The following is an 11,154-nucleotide window of genomic DNA, read 5'->3' as shown; positions in this document are numbered from 1 at the left end:
GTGGAACGTTGACGTATCTAATACTGGGCTTTGCCTTAAAGACCTTCCGGGCACCCGATGCTTCATCAAAGAAGATAGGTGCATACAATCAATATGCCTCCGTATTCTCTTAGAAAAGAGGAAAACTCCCTGTGCAGCTGTTTACTAGCACAGTTGGCTAGTCGCACAATGCGGAGCAGTTCATGATCACCATGGGGAGTAGATAAGCAGAGCACGCCACCTAGGTCGTTCTTCAACAAATGGTTCTACTTGCTTGCGAATGCTATAAAATATGTGTGTGAGATCACAAGGCATAATACAGAAGTGTACTCGTATCTCGTCAGTTGAAGGCTCATGTACGTGAAACAATACGTGCAGCTTTCCTTAGGAAAAGCATGCATGCCTCACCGGGCGTAGTAATCTCATATATCTACTTTTTAACGCCACAAAACGACAAGAACCATCTGAGCATATTACCGCGAGCCGTATGTTTATTTGTTCTTGTTCGATAGCAGCCAGCATGCGGCCTTATCATTGTAATTCTAGCGCGTTTATTGATTCTGTATTCTATGTATGTTCATGCCTGTTGTCGCGAGACGACGCGTTATCATTTCCTTTGTCGCGAAAGATGCGTCTGGATGTATTTCGAAGATTCAAGCTGCTCGCTTGGGTTTCTGTTGTTCCAGGTCATGCTAGTACCGTTTGCGGCTTTGCCTGCATCCTTGCTCGCCACCTTTATATTGAGTGCTGACAAGTGTAACGGGCATTCTTAGTTCGACTATCGACGAGCATGTTTGTTGCTATCGCGGCCGCCGAGTTGCTTACTTCTTTTGCTGGCCCAATGAAGAGTTCCTTCCTTGCACTCTAAGACTCTTCATTGGTGTCATCGACCTTGTCACCTCTACGTGACATCTAGTGGAGTTGCTGCCTTTATCCTTCGAGCGAAGTCCCCAGGTTTGCTTCTGTCGCCCTGGAGGACCAGCCTACAGGTTACCGAGCCAGCCGCCGACTTCAAAGACTCCAATCCAAACACGGTCTGCTGCTTGATCCCGTTCGACACTGGAAGGCCTCAACTTTGGAAATGGTCCAGTCGACAGCTACGGTTGTCTTCGTGCAGCCCCGGGAGCCCTCGATCATCTTCCAAGAACTACCCACTGAAGTAGCGGAAGACTAGATGGACCTTTTCGATCGTGTGGTGCAATTCAATGGCTGTAACGACGAAGCGAAGGTAAGGCAAGCCTATTATGCTCTTCAAGGACCTGCCCGTATATTTATTTCATTTTATTTAGGAATAATGTCAATCCTGGGCGGGATCGTTACAGGTAGGGCGCGAAACGCATACGTAAAGTCAGACAATATTTCGAACTAGTTCAACGACAGGGACAATAATTTAAAACGAAAGGAAGATTGTAGTCAGAAATAAACAAAATAAGACAATGTTCAGTGTACAGTAAAAACTACAGTGAACTGTTGATATATGTAAAAAAAAAAGAAAAAAGTATATGAATAGACACGGAATGGAAATAACAAAGCAATAAGGGATTAGTACAATTTGCAAGTTATCAATGTATGCTGACAAGGAAACTGTTCGGATGAACAGTCACGAATTTGTGTGTAAATGATCCTCCACTAGCTTTACAAGTTCATCCAGTGTTGAACTTTGTGTTATTGATGGCTTCAGGGTGTTCCACTCTCTAATTGCAAGGGGGAAAAATGAGTTTTTGAAACTTTCACAATGTCAAGAAAATTCATTTATAGTCAGAGTGTTTATAGCGTGTGTGTCTTGTATCTTCGATGACGATGTACTTTGATGTATCTATATTAAAGTGGTTATGCACGAATTGATACAGAAATTTCAGGCGTGCTCAGCATGCCGGCTTTCTTAAGTAGGTGAGGTAGGTGAGTTGGCGAGTCAGTCATTTTATATTTGTTAAAGATGTACCTTATCGCCTTCCGTTGTAGTCCTTCTAGATTTTTTATGTTTTGTTTAATTGCCGGGAACCATACGACGTTAGCATATTCTACTGTTGATCTTATCAAGGCACTGTTAGCTAGCATGTTAGTTTCGGGTTGTGCATCTCGGAGACGACGTCTAAGGAAAAATAACTTTCATGTAGCAGCTGCTGTAACGGTATTTACGTGCCAGTCCCATCTTAGGTTATGCGTGAGTATCAAGCCAAGATATTTGTGTTCGCTGACTCGGCGTAGTAAAGTATTGCTTATACTGGGGTACGGAAAATTCAGGCACTGTTTTTTTCTTGTTATCGGCAGGAAAACACATTTATTAACATTTAGCGCCATCTGCGACTCTGTACACCACAGTGACACTTTCCAGCGCGTTGTTTAGGGCGATATGATCTTCAGAGGAATTAATTTCACGATACAGGATGCAGTCGTCTGCAAAAAGTCTGATATTTACGAGAATACTTTTAGGAAGGTCATTTATAAGGTGTAAAAATAATAATGGCGCCAGTGCGCAACCTTGCGGTACTCTAGAGGTAAAAGGTACTATTTGTGATGTCTGGTTATTTATTTGTACAGACTGGTGCCGAATATGGTTCGAAAATCACGAGGCAGCATTGGAGGACTCGGAGATTTTAAAGAAAGAGTTTTTCACTGCCTTTGCAAGTGTCGTTCGAAAGTAAAGCGCCAATTCCATCCTTCAATCTAGGCTTCAACTCCCAAATGAGCCATTCCTGGTTTACGTTGAGGAGATGAAGCGCCTGTTTGGCCGCGCCAACCCTAACATCACTGAATGTGAGGGAGTGAAATTTTTATTGCGAGGCGTTAAATAGTCGCTTTTTGCAAGACTAGTCCGAAATCTGCCTAAAACTGGGGAGGAATTGGAAAGTGAAACTTCGACCATCGAGAAGACGATGTACATCCGGATGCGCCGCAATGATCGACAAATGTAACCGATCAGCGCAATCCTCTAAAGCAGCGCATCTACGAGCAGAGAAAGCTTTCTTGACCTCATCCGTGAGATTGTCCGAGAGAAACTTCGTCGGTTATTGCCGTCGATCCAACAACCCCATGAGGTGACGCTCGCTGACGTCGTCCGTGAAGAAGTCCAGCAAGCACTGGGTGTTCCTGAAGCGACAGTTCTGAGAGCTCTAGCACAAAAAACGACAGGATGAATTACTCTGCAGCATTACGTCGACCTGCGCCACGACACAACTTCCCAAGCTCTCGCCTCTACCGTCCTTTTCCTGAAAGCCACCCCTTGGTCGCCGCCCGCCAAACCTACCAAAGACCCCAAAGCGCCAGGAAGTGCGACGCCTAGAGGACTGGGAACAACCGGTTATTATGCTTCCACTGTGGTGAGGCCGGTCACAATCTACGTCATTTCCCGTACCCACGAATCGGCCTCCGCGTATTTGCCGTTGATGCCCTGCTACTCCACCCCAGTTAACGACTTCAAACAATCGTGAACTACATGCGTAGCGGTGAGTTTCAGCCACCAAGCTGTGGGTTTAGGTCCCTATCGCCGTACAGGGCCCGCTTTTCGTCAGCAGGTCGCAGCTACGATGACAGTGTACAAGAAAGATTGCCAAGCCCCTCTAGGGGAAACTAAATGGATACTACAGCACCCTTTAAAGGTGAGGTCAGGGGAGTAGAGGTGAGCCCTGTACTATGGCAACTCTGGTATCCTTAGTCGTTTTGGAATGTTAAACTCATGCCCAGAAGGCGTTGTGTATTTAAAACCTTTGAAATGCGGAGTAAAGGTTACTGACAAACAGGCAGGTGTGCAAACAAAATATTGAGAGAGCACAAAACTAAAAACATGATGGTGCGCGAGATAATCAGGGTATCTCTTGGAAGATAGCAGCAGAGCAGGTAACACCAACACAAAGCACAAGAGGCACACACACGCACACAAGGTCTACGCTCCACAGACAACTATATTAACTGGAAACCGCACATCTTCTTCCTTCACTTCTTCCTTCACTTTACGTCTGCAGCCAACTTCTTTCTTGTCGTTAACATCCTGCCAGTTTGCGCAAAAATTCTACTTCCTTCTTCAACAAAACCACCGATGGCATGCTGACACATTGGTCTCCCAAGTCACAGATTCCATATGCTTCATAAATCTCTCTGGCTAACTTGTCCTTCATCCTTCTCATAACCTTAATATTGTGAAGGTCAGCCGGACGTTTTTGGTCTCTACAATCAACGCAGTCTTTGCAGTGCACAGCCAGATTTGTACCAGACTTGTCCGATATTGCCTTAGCGTGCTCTCTAATCCTTTCTCATCGTTCGACTCTATTATTAATCAGGGTAGCTGAGATAGCTACAGATTAACGGTTTGGGAGGCGAGTTGCTGCATTATGGAATTGAACGGCGGTGCAACACGGAAACGGACACTGACAAGAAAGGGACGCCACATGCGCATGTGCGCATGTGGTGTCCCTAACAGTTTACATATGAAGTTGTTTTTAATAGCTACACGGACGTTTTGCTAATGAACTTTTTTTGCAACTTAGCTGTCTCATATATTGAACGGCGGCGCAACACGGAAACGGACACAGACAAGAAAGGGACACCACATGCGCACATGCGCATGTGGCGTCCCTTTCTTGTCTGTGTCCGTTTCCGTGTTGCGCCGTCGTTCAATACATGAGATAGCTAAGTTGCAAAAAAAGTTCATTACAAAACGTCCGTGTAGCTATTAAAAACAACTTCATATGTAAACTGTTTACCAATTTTCTTGAGTACACAAAAGCGTGCGTGTCGCTTTTCAATCAGAAATTAAATTATATATAATTATTGAATATATAAATTATATATATAGAAGAAATTAAAATATATACTCTCCAGTCAGGCTTTAAATTTGCAAGGGACAGAAAATAGAGAGAGGCATATCTGATTCATGCATTTAGAACATTGGAGCCAGCAGGAATAATTATCTCCAAAGGAATGTTAGAATCCCTTAAATATATTTCCTCTGCATCATAACTATTGGGGAAAATAACCAAATATAGCGGGAACTGTACAGTTTATTCACAGCACGTGTGCAGTCTATCCTCCCACTGCAAAAGCATAAACTGCCTATGTTTCGACAAACACTATTCTCTCATGTAACTTCCTATTTAGTTGGCCCTTGTACCTGTTTTTGGCAAGCCAGGTGGGATTCAGTTTTCTGTTATTTTATTTAGTTTCCTTGGCCTCCCCCCCCCCATTTTGAGAAACGTTTTCGCGAATTGTTCCAGTGTAGATGTATTCTTTATCAGGACAATTTGGAATGTCTGACCCTTTTCAAGAAAGCTTTCTGCATTGAACCTGCTTCAGGTGGTGCCTAATCATCCATCCCGCATTGTAGTTCTGCCTGGTACTGCCGCTTTTATTTCTTTTTCAGGCAACAGGATCACCGGTTCCAGGCCAAGAAATACAAACTGGAGAAACATTGTTCCTATGCTTTTTTTTTTACTCATTGACTTACTTTCTTCTGACGCACCCTCCCCCTCAACACTGCTTGATCTACAATCTTCTCACTCGCTCTCCCCCTCCCCAGCTTTTCTTCTTCGGAAGCAAAAGCGTATATAAAACGCTGTCAGTGATGATCACTCTGCCCAAACAAAAATACGTCCACTTGTCGAAACGCGAACTGAGGCATCCCCTCCTCTGCCCTTGTTCAGTGCTCTTTCATTTGGTGGACAGAAGTGACATTTGTATGCAACCATGTGCAGCTGTATATATGAATGTGTATTCATCAAAATAAACATTGGTGAAACTCAGCACTCGTGTCGTCCTCTTCTCCTGTGTTCCCGTCACGTTGTTTGTCCTGTTAACCTATAATGAAGCACCAACAGGTCTAATCTGGTGTTGTGCAACTGACTGCCTTATTTTCAAACAAGAAACAATATATCAATCCAAACAAATGCTTTGAGCAACTAGAGCATACAAATGGGGAGCAAATAACAAGAGTAATACTAAATTTTTATTGTGGTATAGTGCGGCAAATATAAAAATTCGTAGTGGTTCAGTCATTCTCTTCAGATTAAAAAAAGGGCCTAAGGGTCATTTGGGTGCTCGCTACCGGCCAGTACGAAGGGTGTCAAGGTGCGTGCACCTGGCGCGCACCTGCAAGTGATTATCCTTTGGGCGCGGCCCTTCACGCCCTTTCTAAGAGTATAACCGAGCTTGGTATCAGCTCGTTCATAATAACTCTTCACAAGGGCCGCAGTACCTTCACTGCAGCAATGTCAATCCTGCTGGGGCGCCAATGTCTATACGTCACCACGACACTCAGAGAAAAACATATACACCGAAGTAGCAAATCACAAAACACAACATTGGTGTATGCTGTTGTCCAGGTCTGCTAAGCAGTCAGCAATATCACTCTGCAGGGAGTCCACATTCATGTATGCAGGCGTACACACAAAGTCCCATTGTTCATCGCGGCTCGCAAGTCCGCGCACACAACGCTGGTGACACTAGCTGAATATCAGCGAGAACTCTCTTCCAAATGTCCGGTATATCACTTACACGGCTCGCCGCACGCAGCGTCGGCTGAGTAGAAACGTTCACGCTTGTCCGGGTTGACGTGGTGTTATTGCTAGTTCCCAACTCCCGTGACAGATTGGGGAGCCTGGATAGCGCATCCGCATTTTTATTCTTGATACCTTTTCGATGTCTAACCGTTATGTTATAACGCTGGAGTGCCAGCGCCCACCTGGCCAATTTCGCCCCTTGTGGAGTGCACGTCGTCAGGTATGACAGCGGATTGTGGTCAGAGACAACATTGACCTCAGTGCCAAAGAGCCAGTAGTCGAAATTCTTTAGAGCCCAAATAATAGAAAACGCTTCGCGTTCTGTGGTCGACCATCTCGCCTGGGTCACATCGAAGCGATGGCTTGCGAATGCTATAGGCCTGTCATCGCCATTTTCAGTCATCTGTGCAAAGCAAGCCCCGGCAGCCGTCGCTGATGCGTCAGTGAACAGCCAATATGGCTCATGAGGTTGCGGAGTGCTCAACGCGACTGCTCTGCAGAGCGAGTCCTTGAGCTGTTCTAACGCGCGTTGCACATCTTGCGGCCACGGGCTAAGTTTGGTACTCCTCGCTTTATCAACGCCGTTTGTGAACTAGCTACTTCAGCATACCCAGATACATAATCCCTGTAATATCCGCATAGTCCCAGCAAACTTCGCAGCTCTTTCTTTGTTCTAGGCTGCACTAGGCCTTCTATTGCGGATACTTTCTCGGGGTAGGGCGCATGTGTCCCTGAGCCCACTATGTGCTCTAGATAACGAATGTGAGACTGCCCCACTTGACTTTTCTCAAGTCTAGCCTTTAGTCCTGCTTCCCTAAGTAACCAAAATATAGTATCGACGTGCTCTACGTGTTCTTGCCAGGTTTGCGAGAAAATAGTTATATCATCTAGATATGCCGTAGCGTAGGCTTGATGCTTAGCGAGGTGCGTATTAATCATTCTTTGGAAGGTCGCTGCCGAGTTTTTTAGCCCAAAAGGCATCACCTTTCATGCATATTGACCTTCATGGGTTACAAATGCGGTGAGTACCTGGCTCTGCGGGTCCATCGGTACCTGCCAGTAGCCACGCCTCAGAACAACCAAAGTGATGAACTGCGTACGACCGACTCTAAAAATTAGCTCCTGTGTGTTAGTCATTGGAAACGCGTCTGCACGGGTTCCTGCATTCAAAGTTCGGTAGTCAATACACATTCGCACTGACCCGTCTTTCTTCCCCACACACACAACCGGGTGCGCAAATTCACTCTCTACAGGATAGATTAATCCTAAATCAAGTAGCTCATCCACTTGGCGGCTTACTTCTTTCTTGAGCAGTTCAGGCACACGGCAAAGAAAACCTTTCTTCGGTTTAAACCTTCTTCTAGCTCAATTCGGTGCCTTCCTACTTTCGCCAATCCCGGCATGCCATCGAAGAGTGCACGATGCTTTCGGAACAACCGTCGTATTTCATTCTGCTCCATCTCACTGAGGTGGGCTAATTTCTCTAACGGTATTAGCTCCTCATCTTTTAGAGGGGGTGCGACTTTTGGTGCACACTCTAATTCTCCAAACTCATGATCATCATCAAACACTACACTCTGGCTTACCCTTGCGTAGTACGGTCTCATTCGGTTGGCGTGGACCACAGATCTTTTTCCCTGTTGCGTTTCTACTCTGTACGAATGTTGCCTCTCACAACCAAATACTGTAAAAGGACCGAGCCACTTAGGAGCCATCTTGGTGGAGCGGTCTGTGTCGAAAACGAGCACCTGATCCCCCACATTAAAGACCTTATTTCGAGTCCTTCTATTCTATGCTTCTGCGTAGCTAGCTTGTCGGGCCGTGAAGGGGAGTCCTGCCACATTGGCCGCTAGCACGCGTAGCTGCGTCAAGTACCTCGCAGGTTCCTCCCTAAGCGTCGCTGGTACACTAACTTCTCCTGCCCACGTCTGGCGAAGAATTGTAAGTGGACCTGTCGGATTTCTGCTGTACAAAAGCCTAAAGGGTGCTACCCCGGTAGTGTCGTGGGGAACTTCGCGGTAAGCCCACAACACAAATGGGATCAACTTATCCCAATTTTTAGGATCTCTTTCTATTACATCAAAAGAGCATGTTCTTTAGTACCCGATTCCATCTTTCCACGGCCCCGTTGCTTTCAGGGTGTTCCGGAGTGGAAAATCTAAGGGAACAACCTAATTTCTCTAGCATCAGCGAGTGAGCTGTGCCTTGAAATTTGTTCCCTGATCCGAACAGATAGTCTGTGGGACCCCTGTTCGACTGAAGATTTCTAATAGAGCATCACAGGTAGCCCTTGCCGTTAAGGAACAAAGACATACTACTTCCGGCCATCTCGTTCATAAGTCAACAAGGCACAAAGCATATTTGTGACCCCTGCCAGATCGCGTATCAAGAGGCCCTACAACATCTACATTAACGACCTGAAAGGCATGTTCAGGCCTTTTTATTGGCATGATGGGTATATTGCCAGTTTGACGTCGGTCTGAGCGGATCTGGCACCCATGGCAAGGCTGGCAGTACTCTGAAATTTCTTTTTCCATGCCAGGCCAATAGAAGTTGTACTTTATGCGGGCTTTGGTCTTTCTTGGACCCAGGTGTCCACCCCACAGTGATTCATGCGCCAAGGACAGAACTTACTTTCGTTTTTCTCGGGGAAGCACCAGCTGTCGCACTTTGCACTGTACTGCCTGCTTTGCTGTCGCACTGCCTGCTATTGAGTCCCAGTGGTGAAGCAAACCCTCGCTAACGAACATACCCGCCTTTCCGTGTTTAGAGTCCTCCCATGCCTTTCTCAAGTTCTCATCAGCGAGCTGTGCTGCTCGAAATATTTCCCGCTGGCTAGACAGCGAAATTGCCTCTTCTTTCTCGTCTGACTCTGCTTCCTCTTGTGAATATTCGGGATTCAGTGCCGTGTTCACCTCGCATGTCAGTGCCTCATAGTGCCAATTTTCTGCGTTTTCTAGTTCCTTGTTAGAAACCCTGACTGCACCCATACTTGTGTGCTCAAACTCACTGTTATCTTTAAGCAGCTGCCAGTCCTCTAATGAAAGCAAACAGTTCACACCCTCGGCTAGCTCATTGGTGAGGGCACATACTATGCCTATCTCTTGATCTTCTGCAACTGTTCCCGGCCTAGATATTTTTACAGGGATCGTCGCCAACTTCGCCTGAATGGGGCTGCCGAAAGCTGACACTAATTTCACTGCCTGAGATGGTTCCGTCAGCGCTTGCGGTAGTATGCTTTCTCGTATTCATATTATTTTACTGCCAGCATTAAACACTGCCTCTGTGCAAACATCTCCGCACACGAGATCTACAAAGTGGAGCTTCGATGTGGCTGCCCTCGAGCTTTGCATCGGTACCTTAAGTTTAGCAGTTAAACCCGTACTTTGGTTTAAAACTGGTTCCTTTGCTTCCGTCTCATCGACCCGCGCGACCTTCTGCACCCTCTTTTGGTACCCATTTCCTTTTTTCAGGCGCGGTTCATTTCCTGTTGCTTGCGGGCAATTCCTAGCAATGTGCCCCTGCCCATGGCATAGATGGCACTTTACTATGGCCTTTTCGGAATTTATCTGTTTTTGGCCCATTTGCTGCACTGGCTCCGTAAGCTGCTTTGTAGCTCCGCCTTTACCTTTTGCTTGCTCAAAGATCTGTAGAGCCTTTGATAACACTTTGGGCTTCAGCCAACTTTCTCCTTCCCGAAGGCGCACATATTCGATGCCCTCTGAGCTGAGACCTGCCTTAATGCGATCAGACACCATTAGGTCAGTCAGCGCCCCTACTGAGTCCACCTCTCTAGCCTGGATGTAGTATGCTAGGTACGTTTTCACGCGTGATGCAAACTGAGACCATGTCTCCTCCTTCCTTTTTGCTGCTTTTTCAAATTTTTCCAGGTACTCAGTTGGGGTGAGTCTTAGCTCAGTTAAAACTGCTGCTTTCACAGCCTCATAGTCCGTGCATTCCGCTCCATCGAGGTTACAAAGCAAGTATCGGACTCGCTCTGTCAGTGCCGGCATAATTAAATGCACTCGGTTGCTGTACGGCACACTGAAAGTGACGAACAACTTCTCTACCTCATCAAACCACAGTGGCACATCAGCATCGCATGGCATTTTGTAGCCTTTTAGGACTTTTGCACACTGTGTTATTGAATCTGAGCCTACACTTCGACCATCACTCCGTCCCGACCCAAGCGGTGACAGTCGACCACTCGACAGCCCAAGCTCTATCTGCTTTAAAGCTAGTCGCTCCCGAGATTCATTTTCACGTATTCGTAGCTCCATTTCCATCTTTAACTCCATACGGCGAATAGCCATCCTCTCTGTCTCGGCTCCTGTCGCGTCTAGTGACAATGTTGGTCTCTGGTCGCCGGCCTGTAACCTGCTCTCCACATTGTAATCACCCTCCATAGTCACTACCTCACTCCGATCAGTAACCATTTCTACTCCACCCCCTAGCGATTGCTGCTCCTGTTGAGGATTTGACCTAGATTCACTCTCAGGATTAAATTCGCTTTCTTTAGCGGCTAGCATTCTCCTCGTCTCAACCTCGTCACAAACCAACCACCATGCCAACTTCAACAAACGCAAGAAATCCCACTCACCCGGCGCAAATCTTTTGTTGTGTGCCGCCCAGAGCCCGGATGATGCGTCCGCTCCAACGGCGTCGGTGGCAGCCGAGGTAGAAT

At 46.5% G+C, this 11,154-nt stretch overlaps 1 pseudogene; it reads right to left on the bottom strand.

Annotated features, from left to right (window-relative positions):
• Nucleotides 1–2,987: 2,987 nt before the first annotated feature.
• Nucleotides 2,988–10,950, bottom strand: LOC146193522 (uncharacterized; annotated as a pseudogene).
• Between the last annotated feature and the right edge of the window lie 204 nt (nt 10,951–11,154).

This window comes from Amblyomma maculatum, chromosome 4 (assembly GCF_055883805.1).
Source record: "Amblyomma maculatum isolate TAMU_Amacu chromosome 4, ASM5588380v1, whole genome shotgun sequence".
Taxonomy (NCBI): Eukaryota; Metazoa; Arthropoda; class Arachnida; order Ixodida; family Ixodidae; genus Amblyomma; species Amblyomma maculatum.
Note: the sequence above shows the minus strand (reverse complement) of the source record. Positions and strands in the feature narration are given on the sequence as shown.